Source organism: Anastrepha obliqua, chromosome 4, assembly GCF_027943255.1.
Source record: "Anastrepha obliqua isolate idAnaObli1 chromosome 4, idAnaObli1_1.0, whole genome shotgun sequence".
NCBI lineage: Eukaryota > Metazoa > Arthropoda > Insecta > Diptera > Tephritidae > Anastrepha > Anastrepha obliqua.
In genome coordinates, this window is record NC_072895.1 from 84,432,806 (window position 1) to 84,460,199 (window position 27,394).

Consider the following 27,394-nt stretch of genomic DNA (forward strand, 5'->3'; position numbering starts at 1 on the left):
ATGATTTGTAACATATACACATATACATATACATACATAAGTATATATATACGTTTACTAAAACAAGTTGGCGCAAAATTAATCACCCTATCGCAAGATTTATAATTTTTGCAAATGGCGTCGTACGTCAATCACTCGTCAATTTGACAGCTTTCCATTACTCAAAATGGTTTTTTTATATTTAGTAAAATAGTTATTCAAAAACCAAATTGGATGAATAATTTTGTGCCACTTTTTATATATTGTGACAGTTCTACCAGATAGTATAAAAATAGACGGCAAGTAAAAAATATAAATTTGTTTAGCTATGTAAAATTTTCATTAAAATGTTTTATATAATATAATGCAGTGAAACCTCGATATAAGGAAGTTGGACAAATTATACGTTACTTGTACGATGGAGGTTCAATAAGTATCCTTGTTAGAAATGAAGACACCATTTTTCAATTTTTTTTTCAACATAGTACTCTTTTAGAAAGATACACTTCTTTCAACGCTCCTGCCATTTTCTTAACCCCTCTGAGGAATAGAATTTGTCGAACTCTCTTGGCGATGACTTCCTCGTTTGAACTAAATTTTTTTCCCGCGAGCCATTTCTTCATGTGAGGGAGTAAGAGAAAGTCGCGGGGAGACAGATCGGGTGAATACGTGGGTTGCGGCAACAATTCATAACGGAATTCATACAGTTTGACGGTGATGAAAGTGCTGGTGCGTTATCGTGGTGAAACAACGCCTTCTTTTTCGCAAATGCGACTGTGTCTTCTTCGAGTGAAAGCGATCCAATAACTCACTGTAGTATTGTACAGTGATCGTTCCTCCTTTTTCTAAAAAAATCCATGAGGATGACGCCGTTCGCATCCCAAAAAATCGTCGCCATGACCTTTCCGGCCGATGGGATTGTCTTCACCTTCTTTGGAGCAGATTCACCGGGAGAAATCCATTGTTTTGATTGTTGCTTAATTTCTGGTGCGTAATGACGAATCCAGGTTTCATTAACGGATCTCGCTTTAATTGCTCCAAACACTGCTTCGAAGTTAACAGCCGCATTTGCTTGTTGTCCACCGTGAGCAATCGCGGCACCCATCGGGCTGACAATTTTCTCATTGTCAACTTATCATGTAAAATTTTCCGGTCAACACACCTATGGCCTCTGTTACTTCGCGCACTTTCGTTAGTCGGTCAGCGAGAATCGTGTCGTGAACTTTTTGAATGATTTCCTCGTAACCACGTCTGCCGGGCGTCCTGGTCGCTTCTCATCAAAAACGTATGTTCGCCCACGTTCATTGGTTTAATTTGTTGAACCAATAGCTAACAGTGGTCATAGATGGCAAAGCGTTTCCATAGACAACATCCAACTTTGCTTTTATCATCTCGCATTTTTTCCCATTCAAAAAAAAAAAAGCAAATTACCGAACGATACTACTTTTTTTCATCTTAGCGAAAATCACGCAACACGTCTTACTCGAATAGCTGCCAAATCCAAAGTAACCTATCAATAAATTTTGTTTTGCCGTCGTTTGATAGATGGCAGCACACGATGTTAATACCAACTTCCCTCAGGACCGCCCTCTGTCATCAAACACGGGTACTTAGTGAACCGCACTCGTACATCTAAATGAGCCCAGTCAGCAAAAATGCAACGAAAAGGATAGGTATTCGGCTTGAATCTTGTAACTTCGTGCACAGATTTATTTTTTTCAATGCAAATTTCCACAATTTGGAAGTGTTGTTCTGGCGTTAAACGATTCATGAAAACTTTCCAACCTTTGTCAACACAGTGTGCCATTCCCAGCTGTTACGCCATAGTTATCGATGTCGATAGTTCTCATGCAGCTAAAAAAACAACCTTTAAATTAAAGATTAAAAATCTCTCAAAAATTATGATTTAATTTTTTTATATTTTTCTCATAAGCGGACACCTCCCGTAAGTCGATAAATTGTTCAGTCCCTTAAGTGTCCGACTAAGAGAGAGCAATCTGTACTTAAAATATATTTTTATACTTAGTGCATAAATCATTTAAGCTTTGCCTTAAATCGACCCGATTTATTATTTAAGTTTCCGCTGAACAAGCACTCGCCTAAATCCAAAAAAAAGAGTACCGCCGCTCTCAACCCAGTTCGAAGGGAATCACCTCACCTCATTTCTGAAGTATTGCAGCATTAAAACTTGCATTTTCAATTTATATCGGCCTGCATTTTGTCGCAGAAATGCAAATGAGGTGTGCGAGCAATCGTGCAAAGTAATTATTGTGCCAACCCAAGAAAAAACAAAAGAGGAGAGAAAAAAGTATATAAAATAAAAATTGTGGTTGCAAGTGAAGCAAAAATGTAACAACAGAAAAAATGTGCACGCACGAAAAAAAAAACAAAAAAGCGGATTGTGAATGCTAACAGGCAAAAGGGCGCAACACACAGGGCAAAAATAACAATAACAATGCTGAGTAACACACAGAACAATGGCTAGTGCAATAAAAATAATAATACTGCAGGCAACAACAACAACTATTTCACAGCAACTGTATAAATGTGTGTAGTAGGTAAGTGAAGAAAGAAATGCAAAACAATTCTCTTGCTTAATGCTGTTGTTGTTGTTGTTTTTGTTGTTGTTGTCGTAGTTGCTTCGTTGTTAACTGAAAACAATGGGAATCGAAAGAAGTCATCAACGAAAAAACACAACAAAAAAACAAACGATGTACTGAAAAAGAGTGATTAGTGCTTGCTTGTGCGGAAACGACAATAACAACAGCAACAACAAGAACGGCGAGAACAGCAAAAGCATCACCATCAGCGAGTGCCGACAATTAAAATACACAAACAGCAATAAAAACTATACCAACAATAATGAGAACTCTTCGAGGGCAGTCTCGGTATTGTTGTGGCTATGTCAGCAACTACAACTACAACAGCAGCCATGTACGCGCCAATGGTTGCAGTCTCGCCAGCCCCGCTGCCTAACTGCACTTTCTGTTCACTGCGAAAGATGCTGAAAATGCACGCAGCGTGTAAAAACTTGGCCACACTGACACAAATGCTGCAGCTGGTTGTGTGTGTGCGCGCGGATGTGCGCAGAGAAGTTTGCAATCAGTGTATGCAGGCGTTTGCGAAGTGGGTGACTAGCTATGGGAGAATTGCATCCGCAGTCGCCACAATATTTTAATTGTTATTCATATTACTGCCATTGTTGTTTTTGCTGCAGTTTGTGTTGCCTGTTGATTGCTGTCGTTGCTGTCGTTATTGCTTACAAATGCTGCACAAACATAAACTTTTTGGTTTGCTCTGTTTGGTAGTGCGAAAATTCTCATTCACCAACACAAAAAAGAGAAAAAAAACAACAATACACAACAAGAGATACAGAGGGACGGAAGGAGGGGAAAATTCATGACGACAAAAGCGTTAACAGCAACGGCATGAACAACAGCAATGAAAAGCCACTAACTAACATTTGCTGGCACTGCAATAAAATAATAAATTAATCAAAAACTTTAAGTTGCCAACAAAAGAGCATAAAAGGGTTAATGAGGAATGTACAAAAAGGGAAGTCGTGCTGTAGTAGTAGAAGTGTTGGTGTGCGGCAACGCACGAAGAAAGCTTCATGAATTTAAAGTGGCAGTATCGTTAAATAAAGCAATAAAAAATTACTATGGGTAATTTTCCAGAACTTAAGTGGCAATACAAATGCTGATAAACTTCATAGTTACCAGAAATGTTTTTTATCATAAAACCTTCATGTTTCTTACACTTGTATGCGTGAGGGCTGCATCGAAAATACGCTGGGTAATTTTAAAATCAAATTTTTCGACATGTGGGCGTTAAATAACACTTTTCTATGCACTGACAGAAAGTTTGGCGCATTTTGTTTTCATCGCTGCTTCGCTTTGAAATAATGAGCGATTCCATGTCGACTGATGCAGGTACTTTGGACATAGCCTTACATTTTTCTGAATATTGGTTAATTTGTAGGCTTGAGTATAATAAGAAGTAAACTGGAAAACCTTTCAAAGTAAAGTAAATAAAAAATCTAAAAAAGTAAACAGGAAAATCTTTCAAAAATTTTTTTAAATTTTGAGATCTATTCAATATTGAATTTTTTTAGAGTCATGTGAGTACAAGTCTTCGGAAATTTCCACAAGCGCAATGATCAAATTGCACTCTAGAACTTTGCTAGGCTGGCAGTTCCAATCGGAAAAGAAAAATCGAATAGTCGGTGGAGAGGCATAGTGCAAAGATATAGAAAAGTTGTGCGAGAAGATTGTAATCTGGCAAGTTCTCTTGCTCTCTCTTCTGTCTTGTTGCCCTAAGCTCCCTCCCATTTTTCACGGCAAACGCTATAGTGAAGAAAATATACTGCGTAATTGAAATATACCCAAAATTTGGGCAAATGAATTCTTATGATGGAGGTGTTAAAATGTTTCCCTAGGCAAGAGAGTCTAAAAAGTTATATTTTTTTATTGAATATAACGGACCAAAAAAGGCTGAATCCAGTATGAATAGTAAAATGTTTAAATTAGTACAATTTGCTCAATTTCACGTGCATTAGGGTGTTATATGAAAAAAAAAGTTGCGGTTTTCCACCAATATTGTAAAATCTATTATATTTGAAGACTTCCGCCAAAATGCCTATTTCGTAGAAATATTATGAGCTACATTGGTTAGCAAATATCTATAATATATAGCAATATATTTTTCAAAAAATCACCTCAGCAGAAGAGATGGAAACATGAAGATTTTTGGAGGTACTTTCAAATCGGTTCAGCTCACATAAGTCTTAATATTTTTCCGGAATATTTTAGCGGAAGTCGTAAGATGTAATAAATTGCTTTGTTCCAGTGGATAAACAGTACCAATTTTATTGTAAAGCGTCTTTCAACAGACTCGTCTAGATGTTGTTTTAAAATAAAATATATAAGAATTTAGATCCTGAAAGACTTTTCTTGTACAAAACACGGCTCTTAACAATTTTATGAGAAAAATTACATCATTTAAATGTCCACAATAAGCGCGTATGCAGGTAAAATCCATCAAACAGTCGATTCAAAAATGCCTAATTGTTGAGAACTTTGAGATCGATGTTTAAGGTTGTTCAGCAACACTTTGCGTTATAGTGCAATATTCTAAACGGAACAGCCAATTTGTGGTGTGCCATCCCTTTTCTATCCTCGATATAATCAGTTTCCTGAAATTTTTTTATCGACCTTTGAATGGTTGACACATTCAGACGATTATTTCCACACAAAAAAATCAACAATTTGGAATATGTTGTTCTTAAAGATCGACCATTTTTCATAATAAGTTGCAATAGGTAGTTTTAATTCTTAAACGAAACCTTATTTCTTTGTTAACGAAAATAATAAAAGGGAAACAAAAACCCTTTTTTCTTGTTAGACACATAAAGCAGCAATGCTTGCAATTATCTTAAAAAAATAAATAAATAAATTATCAAAAAAATTTACTACAAAAAATTTAAAGAAATACAGTATTAATTAACTTTTAGTTATCGTACGAAAAAAAAAGGAAACAAAGGAAACAAAAGGAAACTTTCTTCTCAATCAGAATTGGACGAGACATCACCACCTTTGGAAGCGGAATTGGACTCAGCTACATTTTATGAATCGAGCATATCCAATAAATCCAACAGCTTTGATGTGGTAGCACTTTTTCAATTGTTTTGTTGAAAGACTTGAAATCAGTGGGTCTGATGCAAAAATTTTTCTGAATTTCAGGCTTTATGGGCCCGCTTCGACATTTATCCGACTGAAATAATGATTTTTATTATAGTTTATAATTTATACCCACACAGTCTGTTCTAATTTACCAGATTTACGGATTCACGGATTCAAATCCGCCCAAAAATTGTTACTTCAGCAGCATTCCAAAGAAATGTATGGGCAATGCTTTATGTATACTCCGAAATATTGAGACATATTGTAGTATCATGAGGTGCGTCTAAATAGAAATTAAACCTGAAGAGCGAATGTGCATACATATTAACCGAAGGAAAGGTTCTCTATCCAAAACTCAGAAACCTATATTGACTTACAAATCCGCACTCTCATTTCTCAATTGGCAATTAATTGCAGGGGCTCAAGATATGCATCCGTGGGTCATTGTAGCAAACTCTAAAATCAGAATACTCGAAGGATTCCAGTTAAAAACGCTTAGAGCGATAGTAAATACCATAAATGATCAATTCAGCGGAATTCCATCATTACTGAGAAAATTAAAATCACGGTACATCATAAAACTTCAGAAAATTTAAATCCTGCTCTTCGCTTTTCATTAATACCGCATAGTAAGATGAACAAGTAAATATACATAGATGTCAATAAGAAATGTGATAATTAAAGAAAAAGAAAAATTGTAGGAATCTTGGCTAGAGAAATGTAATTTAGTTATTATGCTGCGTCAGGTAGGGTGAAATTCTTCACAAAACGGTGTTAATAGAATTATTTTATGCTCTCATTCGAAAAAATCCGAAGCTTCTTTCACTTCTTAGCACTTTTTAATTTCGAACCGATTACGAAAAAAGCAATGGGAAATTGCATCTACCAAAGCGTTTTTCAGTAAGAGCGCTTCAACTTTTGAACTTTTTTGAATAAAACACAAACGGTTTGACTTTTTTAACTAATTTTTTTTTTATTATCGAGTTTGAACATATACATTTAAGTATGAAATTCGATTTTTTTTGCATGACCACAGCGTGCACGTTTTACGAAGTCCAATCATTGAACCCAATTTTCGACCACTCTTTTGCATAAATCGGCCGAAATTCCAGCAATTTCGCGTTCAATATTGGCTCTGAGCTCACAAATCGTCGCCGGCTTGTTACTGTAGACCAATGACTTCACATAACCCCAAAGAAAATAGTCTAGAGGCGTCAAATCACACGAGCGCGGCGGCCATTCGACCGGTCCATTTCTGGAAATCATGCGCTCATCGAACTTACTCTTCAACAAATCAGTTGTAGCGTGTGCTGTGTGGCTTGTGGCCCCGTCCTGTTGAAACCACATGTCGTCTAAGTTCATACCATTCAATTGCGGCCAAAAATAATCGTTTATCATGTCGCGGTATCGATTTCCATTCACAGTAACGTGACGATCGTTCTCGTTCGCCCTCCCTATCGGAAAAAAGTTGAAGCGCACCTATTGAAAAACGCTGTAGAAAAAAGTCAGATTTTTCAGGTGCATATACGAAGCGTGTAAATTAGTCCCAGGAAAAGTCTCTGAGACTCTGTAGAGCTTGCTCTCGCCATTTAATAATTTATTTCTTATAATATATTTAATGAATTAAAATGTGCAAGCACGAAACAAATCCTTAAGTGAGCTCTAAAAGGAATTTTTGTATAATGTTTTCACCTAATTCTTTTTTTACATAAATTTTTTGAAAACGTATCTATGTTGTAAAAAGAGAATTAGGTGTATTTACAATTCTTCGAATTCATAAAAAAAAGTCGAAATTAATATTCTTTGAAAAATATATTCCAGTACAAATAGTGGCTGCAAATATAAAATAAGAGTAAATATGTTATTCATACCACCAGGTGTACCATACGCGTAAAACCTTTGCTATTCAGTAACATAAATTAAAATAAGATGTAGCCGAAGGCCCTGGCAGCCAGTGCTTATTTCGTAAGTGGAATAGTTATTAATAACTGTTACTCTTTTAAATAAAAAAAAAAAAAAAAAAAAAAAAAAATAAGATGCGTAATATGTACGTACGCACACATGTATGTGTGAATATGCAGCCCACCATATTCGCAATACGCCAATCCCACTCTACAAGTTTTGTTGTAGCCAGCTTGCTTTGTTATTGCTTTCTCTAACGCTGCACGAAATGAAGCTGAACATAGCAATTAAATGTTGCCTACTTTTAGGCGCTATATAGATATTTGTGGTAAAATAAACACATGCATTGGCATAATAAAATTACCAGCACTGTATATGAGGCAGAAAATTTCAAATTTTGTTTTTTATTGTTGTTGTGTTTTTATAAAATGAAAAAAAAAAAAATTACGTTGAGGAAAATTTACATTTAAAAAAAATTGTGCTATTGCTACTTATTTTATTAAAAATTTTTTTTTTAATTTTTAAGGGGGTATTCTAGTGTAGAAATTCGAAAAAATCTGTTTTTTTGTTGATATTCGCGAAGTTTAACCTTTCAAGAATATGCCCTTAAAAGGATTTGTTAAAATTTTAATTATTTCCAGAGATATATGTATGTTAGCTATTTCAGTGTCATGACTTCTAAACTGGCTCGGCTGGAATGCCACAGGGCGTAATGGCACCCAAACAATGTTTACCTTGATTTCTCAGGTTCTACTTAACCGATTGATTTGCAATTTGGTGTGAGCCTTCTCAATATATATCTATCTAGCGTACTTACTATTATTATAAACAAAATAAAATGTTTACTATTTTTAAAATATTCCGAAAAGTTACAAAAAGTATTAAATAAATTTGTCATTTTTTCGGGCAGCCGCAATTTGGCCAAAAAAAATTTTTTCCGACTTTTTTGTAGTGAGTACGGTAGCAGCATTCATCAAGATTAATAATCTTTTTAATTTTTTTGTTTCAGATTATTAGAACGCTTGCAATCGTGGTAGGCGCCATTTTTTTTAACCCCCACTTCAACAACTTATAACTTTTTGAGTTTTTCGTTTTTTGAGATTTTTAATTTTTTTATGTATTTTTAAAACATTAATGAATATCTTTTTAAATATATTTAATAATTTTTATTTTTTTTATAGCACCCGAAAAAACATCTCAAATTCATGCCTCTATACTAGAATACCCCCTTAATATTAAATTATACCGCCTCCGAAGGCCAAATGGCTTTTTATGAGAAGATTTTTTCGTGACAGGAACACACCCAGAGAGGTTTGCTTTGCCTGCGACCGCTATTCAAATTTTTTTGCATTTAAAGTTTCGTAACCGAGGTACCCAATAATGTTTCTGTTTTGAATTGTGATTTTGGGGTTTGAAGCTCTTAAAAACACTCGATATATACTAACCTAGACCTGGAATATAATAAAAAAGCAACAACAATGATTGATCATTTAACTCTGCTTATAGAAATTTCTCATGAGTACCTTTGGACTACAACTTTTGTGGAGAACCCATGTTGCACTGAAAATTACCCTAACGTACCATCTTTCGGGTATCACCTCTCAATCTATTTTTTCTTTGGATGATGCTTCAAACCTCTCTGCAATATCTACTACTTAGAATAATCGTGACCTAGTCTGGGGCACATTACGCCGTTAGGTTACTTCAGAGCTTCTAGATATGCCTGCTGATTTCTAAGTACCGAGAGTTAGATTACTTAGCAGATTTGATGTCGCATTAAAAGATAGGGTCAAGTTGGTGAAAACTATTGCTTTACCCTCGAAGGTATGAGTCAAGATTAATAACATCTGAATAATTTAACATTTCTACCTCTCTACTCTTTCCAATAAATGAACATATCTGCTTTTTAGCGCAATTCACAAACCAAAGAGTTTGGATTTGTCTCCTTCAAGCAAAAAAAGCATACAACCATGTTTCTCTCTCCTCATGTTGTTGTTGTGTTTGTTGTTGTAACAGCATAAACATTCACCTTGCATGTACGGAGTGACGCTGCTGCGGGAGTGAGAATCCTTTGTCGGATATAAATCCAGGTCGTTCCGGTAGAACCGACTGTTCTGCAAACGTTTCTCTCTTCATGCCAAACTTCGCTGGTCGTTACTATCCTTGGTACCAGTGCTTTGACAGTGAGAATACCGCGAAGAGCTTCATCAAGTTTTTGAAGTGTAGTGTTATTGTACTTATAGTTAAGTAATGCAACGGTATTTACCTAAGAACAGAAAAAAAAATTGAGCCGAGTACAGAGTCTCTGATAATCCATGCCATTTTATGCATTAAGAGATACTAAAAAATAATATCTAATAATAAAATTATCTATTATTGACACCAACTGGTTGCATATTAGTTGAGTGCGCGCGCTGCCAGGCTATATCGGGCACATTTTAACAGTCAGCGTCAGCTGCGAGCAACTAGTTTAGCCGGCAACATAGTGACAACAGAAAACATTCATATAAATTTATTTACTTTTTTGCCGGCAAGCAACGAACTAATTTTAAATCAAACGGAGGAGGCTGAAACATACTCAGAAACTCTAAATATAAAGTAGAGCAACCCATAAAACATTGCAGAGTGAACTTTGTGCTCAATGCGACGATGTCGAGGGGCTGCAAATGCCCCAGTGGCTTTGCTACGGCGCCAATATACCAGCAAAGTCAGACAGTTGTCGCCTCTAGCAGGCAAACACGCGGAAAATATGCACTATACATATCTACATATTTATTTGTTTAGTACATACTTGCCATTATCCATGAGAGTTTGCTCCCATAGAGGCGGCGACAAAATTTTTTGCAAATATTTGCTATCTCTTGACATAAATTAAATCCTTCTCTGCACACATTTATGCGCATACATTTGCGTATTTATGTGCATAGTTTTGATGCAAATAATTTCGCCCCAGTGCAATGTCAATGCAAGCATTAAATAAACTGTTGATTCGTATAAATTTCGTTTTCAATTTATTTCGCCATGACATTGCCGCAATGCCAAACAACCAGACCGACAGCTGACAATCGACAACTGTCAGCGGTTAACACTCTGTCTCAGCCGGCAAAAAGCGACATTATTGCTGCGTACAGAGGCTAACAAAAAACAACAGCAAAGAAGCAAGCCAAACAACGAAATAGTCTAATAGCGAGCACATTTTTGAGGCAGTCAACATTGAGCGCCTACTTGATTAATTAATTAATAAAACGCGTCAAGTTGCATGTTGAACGCTGCCATGACATGTGTTTGTGTTTGTAATGTAGCTCATGTGTGAGAAACTGTGCCTGTATGTCACAACCGTTGGCTGGCGCAACGGGCCTTTCAATCGTTCGTGCCTTAATGGCTGGGGTGGCGAACAGCACCGAAGCACAGAAGCAATCTCCTCATTGACATGCCAATCATCATGAGTAGCTTTGCTGTCATTCACCACATTACAGCGATGGTGCTGTCAGTGGCAGTGGCAACAACAATATAGTTTAATTTCCCCACCGCAAGCATGAGTGTATGCACCCACGTAAGCAAGCAAGTGTGTGCTTATTCATACTCTACTGATCAATACTGATCTCATAGAGACCAGAACTGGTCGCTAGTGTTGCTAAGAGAAGGCATGAACGCGTGGGATCGTGTTGCCGTTTTTGGATGCTTCCTACTAAAATTGGTGAGACTTTTTCCCTCTGTTAAAATAAATTTTGAAACATTTTGGCAATATATAAATTGATAAATTGAGAGGTATATTTGTGCACATTCATGAAATTTATTTTTTAAAGATAATCCATTTCAAATGTTGGCCGCAATTGCGCCGTAATTCGTCCAACCGTAAACACCGATTTCGAATGATTCGCTGCAGTGATTCCGTCGGTATCTCGTGAATAACTTTAGTATTGTTGCTTCCAGTGCCTCAGTCGAAGCGGGTTTGTCCACAAAGCATTTAAACTTTACATAACCCCACAAATAAAAGTCCAAAGGTGTGATATCACACGATCTTGGCGGCCAACCCACTGTATTTAGACTTTATATCCCCCACAAATAGAAGTCCAAAGGTGTGATATCTTTGTGGCCAATCCACTGGTCCGAGACGAGAGCTAAACTGCTCACCGAAACGACGACACAGTAAATCCATTGTCTCACGTGCTGTATGTCTTGTTGAATACAAATGTTGAGAAGATTACGAACTTCAATTTCCGGGATCAAAAAGTCGTTTTTTATGGCGCGATAGCGTTCGCCATTCACTGTTACATTGGTGCCAGCCTTGTCTTTGAAGAAATATTGGTGGATGATTCTTCAATGGATGTAATGGCTGTTCTTGAATGGTTTCGGGTTGCTCTTCAGCCTTGCTTATTGACGTAGCCTTTAAGCCAAAAATTGGTCTCATCGCTGAGCTCACATCGTTGACCTAAACGCGCGATGAACACTTTTCACAGAATGCCGATTTTCGTAATTGAAATTTCAATACCAACTGAAAAAATTATGTATTGTATTTAGTTTAATAGTAGTTACGCGTAATTAGTCAAATAAACCCCACTGGAAAAAGTAACTCCAATCTGATCAGCCTTTGGAAATGAAAATACAATCGAGTTATGAGGGCGAGGAAGATTTTGGCGTGTGTTTAGTGGAATTGGAAGGAAGTCATCTATTAGTTTGGAACTGCTGTACCATAGAAATTCCTCACATATGCACGGGGAATGCTGCTGGAGTGACTGTTCTTGGCTGGAGCCGTGACCTGTAGTTTGCTTTGTCTAATGGTAGAGAAAATGTAGTCCATCGGGACAGCACCAGGTCGCACGCATCGATAGTGACTCGCTAGAAGTTCTGGGAGCTTGGCCATAGTACAGATTTGTCATCAAGTGGATGATTTGGCTGGTGAAAAATTTGTCTGATGTTTGTCAATTGATGGCTTTCTATTAGGTCAATGAGGCTTTATATTAGGGAGGCATAAAAAAATTACAATCAAAATTAAAAAGTTGAAGAACAAAACGGTGCATATATCTTCTGTGCCGGATCATTTTAATTATTCTAAATAAATTCTATTCTCAGTGTCATGTAAAAATAACGGATTGTTTTATTAAACCATAGAATTTAGTTAACAGAAAAAATATTTTCTCGGGAATTGCCAATATATTTATTTATTTATTTATTAAGCCATTGAATATGATAGATTTTTATAAGCTAAGCGGACATATTTTAAGATTAGTAGGTATTAAAAAAAGAAGTAAATTAAACTATTCTTAATAAATATTCAAAAGTTTCAATAGTTGATCTTTTGAAAATGAAAAATCTATCCCAAAAAATTTAGAGATTTTATTAAACTCTATTAAGGTTCTAGTAATAAGATCACTTCGAACATAACGAGATTTTGAGAGACCAACATAGAAGAACTGCGAACTATGCAGAGCTTTAGCCGAAGTCTTAAAGAAAATCCTCTCAAGTCAACTGCAACTCAGACTAAATCAAAAACAAAATCAATAAGCATCGCGCTTCATATATAGGGATAAGATCCGAAATTACGCTACGCGAAATGTAAGAATACTTTCTGGATTCGTTCAATTCTAGCAGCATGGTACGCATAATACGGAGACCAAATGAAATGATACTCAAGTTTGGAACGCATAAACGCCGTATACAAAAGCTTCAGCGTGTAAGGGTTGCAGAAATCGGATCTATGACGCCCAACAAGAGCAATCATGGCGTAAGATTTAGTAATAATTAAATTTATATGACCAGTAAAAGTAAGCTTCGAATCAAATATTACACCCAAGACTTCAATTTCACTTACGCGTGACAGAGGCTTGCTAGATATGTGATTAGAGGTGTCAATAACAGTGGCATAATTTGGAAGCACTTACTGTTCAGCGGTAGACGAATATTGATACACCAGTTACTGCAATTATCTAAAACAATTTGCATCAATTCAGAATCGGGAGAGCTGGTGATCGTCGAATAAATCTTAACGTCGTCTTGCTGACGAGAAGTAATAGTCAAAATCATTGATAAACAGAACAAAAAAAAAAGCGGACCCATACTACCTCGCGGAGTCCCAGAGCAAGCAGCGAAAGGAATAGACCTAACATTGTCGGCGACAACCAAGCAATGGCGATTGTGTAAGTAAGATGAGCTCCAACTTAAGAAGGCTGAGTGGAAGCCAATGTAGGCTAATTTTTTAATTTTGTGTTATATGGTAGCCTCATTGGAAGGCAACGATACAGTCATCCGAAAATACAGCTAAGTTAGACACTGTTGAGCGGCCCCGAAAGAAGCCATGCTGCTCCGGACGCACCATATTCTTGATAGCAAAAAGCAATTTGTCCTCGATGATGCATTCAAAAAGCTTTACAGTGGCGGAAAGCTTTCTAATAGGCCTATAGTTACTACATAATATCGTTTTTATTACCGCTCTTGAAAATAGGTGAAATGAAAGCCAAGTTCCAGGCATCAATAAAAGTACCCGAAGGTAAAGAATCACATTGCTTGGTGTATTCAAGCAATCAAAAACCATCAACATCAGTGTTTAAGTCGAGTAATACCTCTAGCTTGCCGAAATCAATACATTTTCGTATATCAAAGGAAACATTTTCCTCACTGTCGGAGGTCGATGCAAAATTGGCTTAGATAAAGGCTTAGGTGGCAAGAGGCGCTGTTTCAATATTGCAATGTTTTCACAATGCGGCAAATATCAATTTTATTTGTTCTACAGCAAACAATTTTCATGCACCCAAACCTGTAGACTTTCATAAAGAAACGCTGCATGGTCACGACCGCCGTAGCGGAACTTTTACTGTCGCACGGTGTTATCAGTAACCTTTTTATTAAGAATAACATCAGGCTCGAGGTGAATATTACAATTACCGATCACTTACAGTATTTTTCGGAATAAAACTCTAATGAAAACACATACAAAATTCACAATTAGAGAATGCCCAGCTTCAACTTCAATTTATCTGCTTCGGCGTCTCCTTCCTAAAGATCAACGAATTACGCATTTACTACTGAGAGCCGAGCATTCGAGTTCATTAACTGAAAACCAACAAAAGAATATCCATTTTGCATCAGTTTGCCTTACAGCCAGGAAATTAGTTAATCATTTTGTGGAACTCTCCTATTTCAGGGTGTGGACGTGCGTGCCATACATACATATAAATACAACACTCATCAATTTCATCTCACCACCTTAGCACATCGCTCACGCATACACTCCGCGAAATTCATTTATAGGCGCAGGAATTAATGATATTAAAATTTGTTTCAATTATAACGGTGCCGTATTTTTGATCTCGAAGTTATGCTTTTTAATTAGTTTTTCATGTTTTGTTTGTAATACGTAAGTTCGGTTACTTCTTTTTCTCATAATTTTTAAACTTTTCACTCGGCAGTTAGTTTAAAAGTAATTTTTTAAGATTAGTTTGGAAGTTTTGATTTTATTTAACTATTAAATATTTTTTATTAAATTTTTACAAAAATTCGTCATATGAAACCAAAAAACTCTAACACCCGCAGAAATCACTTAAGGACATACGAACAAAGTTACTGGCATGGCCAGCAGGCAAATTACCTTTCAAATTAATCCGCTTTTATTCGGGCTGGCTTGAAAGAAAAAATGAATCGAAAACCGCAAGTGATTTAAAGTTACCAGTGCGAAAGTATAGCATGCAATAAACTTCAGCCGATGGTATTCTATTAGTTTGAAAATAAATTAAGTGAAAACCTGTTTTGATGGAGCCACACAAGCGTGGCAGACTAGTATTTGCAAAACTGCCACGACATGTGCGACCGGTCAATGGGAAAATGTGATATATTCAGGCGGAAAATATTTAATATCGATGGTCCTGATTGTTTCAATTACTACTGGCATGATTTGCAGGGTCCTGGGTGTTTTTTTTTTACCCAGTGAAGCTAACTATCAAGCGTCGCAAAGCGGCATAATTGGAACACGTCAATCAAGATACTAAATATGAAGGAAATATAGAAGCAAAGCGTAGCATCGGACGGAAGCAGATTTTCTGGCTCAAAAGTATGCACGAATGAACCGGACTGAGGATGATTAGCGAATTCATTCACATTGTCCAAACAACAAATATTGCAAAATTGTGCTGGTGTAGTTAAATTTTAGTTGTTTCAAACAACAAATATTGCAAAATTGTGCTGGTGTAGTTAAAATTATATATTTAAATTAATAAATGCGACCACCAACATCCAGCAAAGCGGGGGCAGTTCAAGAACAAGAAGAAACTTTAGAAGACCTTCTGTGCGTTTGTCCGGCATTATTAAAAACGCGTTTAAAATGCTTGGGAGTCCCACTGGGTCTGGAGGACGCCTCAAAAGCGGATCTCCGAGCTCTGCTTAGATTCGCCAAAATTGTTCAAGAAGAAGAAGAAACTTCAGAGCAGGTTTTTGATGGTCTGGGCTGGTCTAAGCTACTATAGCAGAACGCCCACATGCAAAATTTCAGAACTCATGATTTCAGATGGCTAAATAAATTAGTTTTATTAATTTAATTAACTTTATGGAGGACCTAATGCCACATTCCATCGAGGTAACACAGGCAACATGCGTCACGCGCCAGCTGAAGTTGGTTTCAAGAGAAGCGGATTCAAGTATTATAGTGATGGACACTTACTTAAATCCGATCGAGAGCATGAGCGGCAATCTTTTTTTATATTAAGGTGGTTTTACACCTATAAAATGGCGGCATTTTTTCGTCAAAAATCACTTTTTACTTCAAACGACTACCAAATGGCTGAAAATGAAAATAAATCGTCAAAATAAACGTTGGGGGGAAGTTTAACTCATACTTTAACTATATTAAATTATTCGATTTTTTTGATTTCAGATGATTCTACGCTGAGATATGCTGACTACTGACTACATGAAAATTTTATCAAATATTCTTGAAATGTTACTTTATAATATGCAACAACTTTTAATAAACTGACTTGAACCGTTTCGCTACAATAAATTCATGAAAAAAGTGTTTTTTTAGCGTTTATCCCTTTCAATTATTTATTATTTTCAATTATTAATTCAAATTCAAATCATACGATATTGCCAACTAAGTGTTGAGGTTTTTGCTCTTAAATCTTATTCTAGCAATGCCTTCGTCACTTAGTATGGAAACTTCTGCATTATTGTGTGTTTTTACACTCTCAGCATTTTTCATGGCAAAGAAATTTATTGAATCTGATACAGTTTTTTGAAGCTAAATCCTTGTGCAGATCTTCATTACGTAGGTACCAGCGAGCTCTAACGATTCCCCTGATTGCTTTGTCTTGGAAACGCGTTATAACATTAATGTCTTTGTGGTACATCGCTATAATTGAAGGCCATAGGTCCCTACCGGTCTTAGCACTTGATTGTACTTATATGGGCAGCTTGTTTTAAGTGGAAGTTTTGTATTTTTAAGTTGCATCCAAAGTCATGACCAGCACGTTCAAATGATAAAACTTTATTATCAAAATGAGTATTCATTAACGCAAACGTTGCGCGCATTGCGCCCATTTTTCGGTAGACGTGGGGGCCCTTCCAATTTCTTATGGCCCATATTGAACCATATGGACCTTGACGACATGTGGTTCCAGCAGGACGGCGCTACGTGCCACACAGCAAACGCCATTTCCACATCTACCCGCCCTTATTGAAACACCCTTTATATTCCTTTATATTCGCTTCCGGTTAATGCAACAGCTAAGATGCAAGTATCATCAGCAAATGTAGCTACCTTTTCGGTACTGGCAGGCCTGAGTTATAGAGTGAGTGCAGTATCGGTCCAAGCATATTGCCTTATGGGATACTAGGGCCGATATTTCTCTCATTTCCGAATACGCCCGTTTTTGCTTTAATCTGCAATACCTATTTGATATGTACTATTTCAGAATGTCAGTGAACTGCAGTTTATAAAGTAGTCCTTCCTGCCACACTTTATGCAATGCCTGGCCGACATCAAGAAGTGTTGCTGAGCAGACTTCCCACCGCGACTTCTATTGCACGGGGTATTTTATTGTATTTCATTGATTGATGTGATTGTGAATTTAAAATTTTTAAGTGATAAATAATTTTTGACGTTGGACTCACTATTAATTTTATATTATACAGCCGAAGACGAAGAAAGGAGTGAAAAAATCACGTGCCACGCATGCCGGACAATAGGGAATGCCTGGAATGACGGGAAAACCGAGGACTTTCTTGTATAAAATTCTTGATGAACAGGATTTAATCTTATAAAGAAGAAGAAGAAGACAGTTTAAGAAGCAGTGCTTTTGATCGAGTTTCGCAATATATTAAAGTTTTTTGTATTGCGTTTAAATGAATAAAATTTTATTTGCCAGATTTCTGGTAAATATTTAGAATGTGGCGCAAATTTAATCACCCTTTTGTAAGATTTATAATTTTTGCAAATGGCATCGTACATGAATCATATGGTTCAGTATACAAATAGATAAGCAATGGAGCACATGAAGGTCAAAGTGAAAATTTTCATTACTTAAAATCATTTTTTTTGCATTTAGTAAAATTAAAATAAAAAATGGATGATTAATTTTGCGCCACGTTGTATCGGGTGTTATTTTAAGAGCTTGAGAACTTAAAATGATAATACAAAAATTGGATGACTAATTTTGCGCCACCTTGTATCGGGTGTTGTTTTAAGAGCTTGAGAACTTAAAATGATAATACAAAAATTGGTTGATTAATTTTGCGCCACCTTGTATCGGGTGTTGTTTTAAGAGCTTGAGAACTTAAAATGATAATACAAAAATTGGATGATTAATTTTGTGCCACCTTGTATCGATTGTGTTTTTAAGAGCTTAAAAATTTAACGGAACTATTGTTGGAATGATTTTTTTTTATTTTTATTATAATCTAGTCAATGATTTCGTGGAAGTAGTGGTCCACCCAAGACTGTCATGCTAAGAAAGAAGAAGAAGAAGATAATGTGATGGCATTTATTTTTTGTTATCCGGTATACAATGTCCGCCGCGACTAACAGTTGTATGATCCATTCGATCGGTACAATTTTTGGCTACTTCTTCCAATAAATCTGGCCGTCAATGGTGGCTTGAATAGTGCAATAAACCGATCGTCAAGCGTCTTGTTGAAACCATGTCGATGCTTGGCTGATTAATTTTTGTAAACAAAAATTCAGTCCACATAGCTCGATACCGCTCGCCATTCACTGCAAAGGCAGCTCATTCCTCACTTCGAAAGAAATATGGACCGATGATGCCGTCAGTGTTCTATGAACTTCGCGAACATATTTTTTCACATTTTGGAAGATCTTAAACGATTCATGATGAGTTACCAAACGTTACTGAACAGAAATCTCAACACAGTTTGCCAATCTCAACCGTCAAACCATAGTTATCGATATCGACAGTTCTCCTGCAACTAAAAAAACACCCTTTATCACAACATAATGAAAAATGAATTCTGTATTTTCGAGTTTTTATTCAAAAGTTCTCGAAGAAAAACAAAATGCCTTTACTTGAATTTCGCGGAGTGTATAAAAACATCCACATACTCCAGCCTCTAATTTCTTCATTTGCAAATTGACATTCTGTGACAAGTGCAAACAAGCGTGTAGATACATACAGACATACTTATGTATGTTATTTATCTACTTATGCGCATAAGTTAAATACGCTTGTGCCAGTTAGCGCAATGTCCTTTGCCGCCTTCCGACATTCATTTTGCTGCCGCTTTGTTGCGATTTAGAACGGTGCTTGGTCGTGTTTGCGCTACACGCGCGAATTAATTCACTTTTGCTAATTAACTCAACGCTCCGAATGTATGGTATTTCCCAACCAAACCCAATGTATTTGATATTCTACAAGCGCAAACACAGTTATACAAAATTTCCACATGTTTGCTCAAGTACGAGTTTTCTCATCTATGATGCCTTTACCAAAGGGAAATTAAATTCTGCACAGAGCAAACAACCAGTCCGTAAGACTTGACAAACTGTCACTTTCGCATTCACTCGCTCTCACTCACAACTCATTTTACTCTTTCGCTGTATTGCGCGCGGGAATGGATTAAAGGATGGTCGTCGTCAGGTCATATATAAGTCAATTCTTAATTGCTGCATATATCTTTTGCTCCAATATTTGTAATGCCATTTCCAGCGTAGCGGAAATGTTAATTGAGGGATAATTCAGCTACATCTTGGTGCGCATAAGGGAGTGCGAGGATGCAAGTAAACGTTATTAATTGCGCTAAAATGTTTGTTTTTTGAAGGGGAGTGTTAAGGCGTTGCTGGCAGATGAAAGTGCGAAATTTCAAATTATTTGAAGCGATAATTACAAAATGAGCGTTTGAACGACGTCAAAGGATAGAAGCTATATAAATTATTATTATTATTATAATATTTTGAAATTGCATTTAAGACAAACGAGTATTTGTTTTGTGTATTCACAGATGTGTGGCGAGAATCCCCAAAACGTTCGCGATTGATTAATATAACATAATTTATTCCATATTTAAAAGATGTGTCATAACAAGTGTGAAGACAATTTTCGATAAGCTTAAATGGTTAATCCAGTATGCGATCTAAAAAGTATAAAACAATGATTTTCATGATTTTGTCTATCAGGGTTTTCTTGTTTTTCGTCATGACACATTTAAAATTAGTTTTGGAAAATTCAAATCTAATGTGACGCCTATGAGCTTAAAAAAATGCTGCATTTTCATGATATCTGGTAGTTATAGATTTTTTACGTTGTTGATAAAGAATCCGAAACTTGGAACGAAATAATAAATTTCTTTTCATATCCTAAAAAACTAAAATGTATTTCCACACCTTTACCAACTATATTTCAGAATGCGTCAAATGTAATATATTTCAGAAAAATGTTTTGTATAATCAGTAAATTGATTTTTTTTGGGGGTGAGATAGGGTTCAAAATGTCTTCGCACTTACAGCGACCGTCGTTTACTGCGTTGAGTCGTGCAGCCACTCTTTCTTCCTTCGCTCTTCCCGGAACTACTTTCTGCATTACTTCTGAAGGGCACAAAACGACGTCCATGAAATGGACCCATTCTATTCACCCACGACTGGGCCCACCATGTTTGTACCCAGCTTACTGCTTTCGGCGCGTCTTCTTATGTCTCTGTCTGTAAGCTTCGCTTTGTTGTACTGTGACGAGGTCTATATATATTGTTTTCCATAATACGTCTTCCAGCATTCCAGCTGTCTCCGCAATCAAGCATTCTGCTGATTATATTGGCCGGCTCGACATCGCATATCTGCTCAGAATATCTCTTCCCACGGGATACCTGTCGCAACTAAAGAACTTATGTTTGGCGTCATCGCTCGGTGTTTTGCAGTATATGCACCTGGGGTTGCTTACCTTATCCATGCCGTGAAGGTAAAGGTATTAAAGGAAGTGAGTCATGAAATAGTTCACTTGTCCGAAGTTCCTTTGAGCCTATTTGCCTATTCGCCGTCCATCTGTCACTCGATTCAGAGTGGTATTGCTGTTTAGCGCAACTCCCCAGACCTCGCTACCGTAGAAGAGCGCTGAGTTTGTGGTAGCCGTGATCAGCCGTTTTTGCTCTGAGTTGGGCCAACGATGTTTGCCATTGGTCTACTTAGCTTTCCTCTGATCTTCGCTGCTTTGGCAGCGTGCCGTGTCTGGGCCCATAATGTAAGCTTGTAACCAAGTCGAATGCCTAGGTATTTCACTGTTTTTGAGTAACTATGTACGGTCGTGCCGATTATTTGGATGCTGACCTCGGTTGGCATGTGAGCTCGTGTCATAAGTATGATTTCGGTCTTATGTTTCGTGAGCTCCAGTCCATGGTCCTCAAGCCTTTACTCGGTGTCTCGCTTTGATATGACCGCCGCTGTATCGGCGGCGTATCGCACGAGATATGTGTGGGAAAAATTATAAAATAATTAAATATGTGCATATGTGCATAGTTCAGACTCCAACACACTAGGTTCCCCAATAAGTTTTGCGGTTCGATAAGAAAAACACAATTCCATGGTTTGAAATACACTCTATTATTCAGTTTAGTCTCCCTAAAGACCAATACACTTGTTCCAACGAGATTCTAATTCATGAATTCTTTCCCTGATGTGAGAATCTGGGAGAGCTGTGAAATACGCTTCCGCAGCTGTTATGACCTCATCATTTTATGGAAAACCTAGTATTTCACCTAGTAATTATACGCAATGCCAAAACATCTGAAAAAATTTTGACGTGTGCTGAATAGCGCAATTGTGTTCTTGTATTGACGAACTAAGCCTTCGAGGTACTACAGGCGCCTTCTTATCCACTCCCGGTCCACTCAAGGAGAGAATACCCATATATCTCTTTAACGTATACCTAAATTTTTGCCCATACATTTCCTAAGAATTTATTATAGGCGAGTACAATCCAGTCGCAGAAGTGTTGCAGATCCATTATTGGAAGCATTTTGGTCCAGCTCAGCATTTCAGGGTGCATTGTCACACGCAATAATAAAATGTAGCAGATTACTTCCTAAAATTGCCCATTTCTGCACAAGTTCATTCACCGACTCACCAACGCTACTTCATCAACGCTATAGCTTTGTGTGAACTGTAGCCTGCTGCACCAAATTTCTAAATTTGCACCGATCCTTGGTTGATTCCTTACAGTTGTTGACCTTGAGTTTCCCATGTAATCTTCTAGTTCATCAATCCATCTTAATCTTGGTCTCGCTCTTGCCTTCGTTGCAAATATTTTAGCGTCAATTATTTTTCGTTGAGCTGTCGTGGGGTCCATTCTCATGGTATGGCCTAGCCATCTTAGTCTTTCAGCTTTGACGAACCGCACAGTATTTTACCGTCTTATAAGTGGGTCCAGTTCATGGCTTCATCTTATACGCCACGCTTGTCGTTGACTGCACCGAAGATTAGCCTCAAAATTTTTCTCTCGAATACTTGGAGTTTATTTTTGTCTTTTTCACTTATTGTTCAAGACTCCGTTTCTTAAAGAACTGGATTATAGATTTATACAGCAAAATTTCGTAAGGCTCATTGCGGTTGTTCGTGGCTTAGTTTAAACTCCAAAGTTTTCACCGCTTCAAATTCATATGCCCGGATTAACCAGGTAACATTATTATTTTTTTCTGGACATCAACATATATTTTGTTTTTTCTTCGTTAGTGCTCAATCCAATTTTACCGGTTGCTTCTTCTCTATCTCAGAGTATATTTGACAAGCATTAAAGAGTTTGCTGATCATCGCAATATCAAGCGCGTAAATTAAAGAACTTTAGTTCAATTATATTTTTTATTGAATGAAATTAAAGAACTTTAGTTCAATTATATTTTTTATTGAATGAACTTGGACTTCTGTCCAGTTACAGTTGAATCTTAAGACTAAACTTATAATATGCTTTGGCATATGCAAATGCCCATTTCGTTTATTCCATAATTGTTGATCGAGCAACGGCGACTTTAATTGGTTGCATAACTTTGCTTTGGCACATGCATAAATTGTTGATCGAGCAACGGGAGTGACGGTGACGCTTCCGTTGTTTATGCTTTTGAAATTCGATCTCGGTTCAAGTACCTCTGCATGGATTGTTGATCGAGCAACGGGAGCGACGGCGACGCTTCCGTTGTTTATGCTTTTGAAATTCGATCTCGGTTCAAGTACCTCTGCATGATTATGCTGACCTCGTCGCTATCAACAATTATGTTATTTGTTTGTGCGACTTGCATAACTCCTCCCCCCTTTGATGAGGGATTCTCCTGGATTCCTCTTTTACATTTGTTATAGGAATATATTCCTATGAAGAGGAGTACAAGAGTAATTGATACTATGCCGAAACTGTTGGAAACTATTGTTTGTATTTTTATTTCTTTAATTGTTTTTGTGTTTTCTATTTCTTTTAATACGATTTCTTTAAACGTCTGCTTTTCGGTGAAGTTAAATGAGTTTTCCTCCTCTTCTTCATTGGCAAATGATTGTGTATAAATTTCTTGGCTATTTTTGTAATATGTTTCATCTATGAGGACTGTGCAATTTGTGAATTCTATGAGGAAGTTTCCTCTTAATATTTCGCTATTGGTGGTATTGTTGCAATTGTATTGAATTTCATTATCTTGTGCATTACTTATTAACAATGTACCTTCGTTTATTAATTTTGTCTTAAATTCTACATCTTCTATCATTTTACAATTTCTTTTAATTATACAGTTAGAGCTAAGCTTGAGTTCATTTATTGTTTTCTGTTCCTCGTATGTATAAGTTTTGTTCTCTATTTTTATTACTCTTTCGGGACTCATGTCGATTCTTTTGTTCTTCTGATTAGTTAGTGGGGTTATTAAGAATACTGTGGTAGTTATTATGTTAGTTGGTATTTTGATTGCTATGATTATATTAGTGTTATAGGTCATGACTCCCATGCGAATTAATTTAATTTTGTAAAAATCTATATTATAGAGTATAAACTCTTCGTTCGTTAGTATTGAGGGGTGGAAGAGGTTATATTTAGCTGACGCTATTGTGTCCAGGATGGTGTCTACTTTATCATGCAGAAATTTCAACTTCAACAGTTGATCATGATACATTATGTCTGTTCTGAGCATGGTATTATATGTCTCAATGTTGTTAAGAGTTTTGGTTATTTTTTCCCTGTCATCCAATATTACTTCTTTAAGTGTGTTAATAGAATTTTGTAAGTCGTTATTTATTTTTACTTGTTTGTTAATATTGTTAATTATGTTATTTTGGTTTTCTTGGTTATTAAGGAGATGATTCATAATGATTTCCCTATCGTCATCATCCATGAGACCGGTGAGCCACTTCTGAGTTTTTCCTATTGCGTTGATAAGGCCGCGTTTTTGTCTTGCTAGCGAATTTGGGGTTATGGATCTTATTTTGATTTTTATAGTTTCTATCTCTGTATCTAGCCTATGCCTATCTTTCTTAACCAGAATTTTCGTATTATTCTGGATTATGTTGGTTAATTCTAATATTTCTTTTGGACTTATTATATGTAGGACCATTTTGAATTCGTTAACCAGCTCCACCGTACTTTCCCCCAGCGATATGAATCCGGTTTCAGCCTGGATCGGGGTTATGTTGATCATTGCCGTCGACAGTGTTGGCAGCAGGCACATGATGAGGAGTGTCAACGTTATCTGAAAATTTTGTAGGTCTTTTAATGTTTGTTGTGTGGATGTTTTGTAATTTTGTTTTCCTAAATTTGGGTTCTTCCTTGTGTCTTAAGTTTTTGTAATTTTTTATAAATCCTTCTGTTCTGGTTTCTATGTAAGTTTCCCTGTTATTGTTTAGTTTTGCTATTTTTTTTGCTTTTTGTGCTGACATTCTGTCATATAATTCTTTGTGATCGACTTTATGGTTTTGTACTTCGAACGGTGTAGATTTTGTGGTGGTGTGGTGTGTATTGTTGTAAAAGTATACAGCTCTGGCCATTTGTTCAATTATAGGTCTTTTCTCTTCTATATTTAGTGTACGAATTTTCTCTGTCAATGTATTATTAAGTCTTTCGACATCGCTATTGCCAGTATGACTATTTGGCTTTGTTGAGTGGTATTCTATGCCTTCTTTTTCCAGGAATTCCCTGACGTTCAAGCTATTGAATTCGTTGTCGAAGACAAATTTCTGGACTTTCCCTTTAATGGACAAGAACTGTTGAATGTGTTCTACTATTGTGATACTATTTCTATCGGTCAGTGACAAGCAAGTGGCGTGTTTTGAGAATTTATCAATGAATATTATGAAAGATTGTTTTGAATTCACATATGTGTCCACATGTATTATCTCGTTGCAGGTTTTTGGTGTTTCTGTTAGATGGAAGTTGTTTTTAATGGGTTTCCTATCATATTTCCCACCACTGCAAACGTCGCAATTATTTATTATTCTGTGGATGTGTGTTTTTAGATTGGGATGGTAAATTTTAAGTTTAAGTTTCTGGTAGGTGGCAACTATCCCGCAATGGCCACTCTCATTTTTATGAAACAGAGCTATTTGGGTGTGCAACTTATCTTCAGACTCTATGTCTGTAGCGAACCTGGTACATTTTACGAACCTTACTTTTTGATTGGAAGTGTATTCCTTTGTTAATATTTTTTGAAATTGGTAAAATTCATGGTCGCTTAGGTGTGAAAAAACTCCTATCTTTCCTGCTGTTATTTCTCGTCTAAGGATGTTTACTGCTTGGTTGTTTTCCAAGTCTTTTTTGCTAATATAAATTCTCTTTTTGCCAAACACTTGTACTATGGTGTTGGGTTTCTTTTCTGAAAAAATTATTTGTGTTTTGAATCTGTTGACTGCCGTTTCTAGTATGGACATGTTAAAACCCTGATCCTCTTCTTGAGAGTGAACCGTTTCAGTCAGGGATTTGTTGTCTTCTTCGTCTGTTGATTCGACCTCCATTAGGTTAATTTCGTCTTCTTTAATCCTACTCAAAAAATCAGCAATATTATTATTTTTTCCTTTTATGTATTCTATATGGAACTTGTACTCCCCTAGATTAATGAGCCATCTTTGCAGTCTTGGGCTTATATCTTTGCCTGTATATTTAGCCATCAGCCATTTTAAGGGTTGGTGATCGCTCTCGAGGTCGAATTCTCTACCATAAACATACGGTCGAAAGTACTTTACGGCCCACACTATGGCTAGAAGCTCTTTCTCTATAGTCGAGTAGTTGCATTCATGTTGATTTAATGTTCGGGATGCATATGCGATTGGGTGGCTCTCTTGAGATAGCACTGCTCCCACTGCGAAATTACTGGCGTCTGTAGTGACAGTGAATTTCTTGGAAAAATTTGGGTATCTTAGGACTGGACTGTTTGTAACTAGTGTCTTCAACTTTTCGAATGCAGCTATATAGCTTGGGTCGTCAGTGTTGATCGTCTCGTTTTTCTTCAGATACCTTGACATGGGGAATGCTATTTTTGCATAATCCCTAACGAACTTTCTGTAAAATCCTGTCATTCCCAGGAATGATTTAATCTGTTTTGCCGTTTTGGGTAATTTTAAATTTTGTATAATATTTACTTTGTCTGGGTTCGGTCTAATACCGTGAGTGGTCAGGATGTGGCCAAGAAATTGTGTTTCTTTCTTAAGAAAGTCACACTTATCTACTTGAATTTTCAAATTTGCCTCCTTCAAGGTTCTAAATATTTTCTTTAGGGTGGTCATATGTTCCTGAAGGGAAGTGCTAAAAATTAATATGTCGTCCATGTAGACGACACAGTTGTCATTAATATAATCTTTCAAGACTTCATTCATGAGCCTCTGGAATGTCGATGGAGCATTTTTTAGTCCGAACGGCATTCTGACAAACTCATAGTGACCTGACGGTGTTGAAAATGCCGTTTTTGGTCTGTCTTCCTCTCTTATGAGAATTTGGTGAAAACCCTTCGCCAGATCGAGGGTTGTGAAATATTGGGATCTACCTAATTTATCCAATAGAGAGTTTAGATTAGGGATTGGAAATCTGTCATCGACCGTGAATTCGTTTAATTTACGGTAATCGATGACGATTCTGAACTTTTTTGACCCTGAATTATCGAGTTTTTTCTCGACGATCCATAAGGGACTGTTGTAGGGTGAGTTACTCTTTTTTATTATGTTCTGCTCAAGCATTTCCTTTATCTGTCTATTTATTTCTTTTTCATGTATTTGGGGATATCTATATATTTTAGAATATAAAGGCCTATCCACTGTGGTAATTATTTCGTGGGAAATCTGGTTTGTTGCTGACAAAACGTCCCCCTCTTGAAAAAATAAGTCGTCAAATTCCGTGAATAGGGTTTCGACGGCTCGACGTTCCTCGTCATTTAAATGAGCGAGGTTGAAGCGA

The 27,394-nt window shown here is 36.7% G+C and overlaps 1 protein-coding gene across 2 annotated transcripts in view; it reads left to right on the plus strand.

Moving 5' to 3' along the window:
• Positions 1-27,394, plus strand: part of LOC129243697 (probable serine/threonine-protein kinase DDB_G0282963) — a 282,479-nt gene that overhangs the window by 111,954 nt on the left and 143,131 nt on the right. The window lies entirely within an intron of this gene.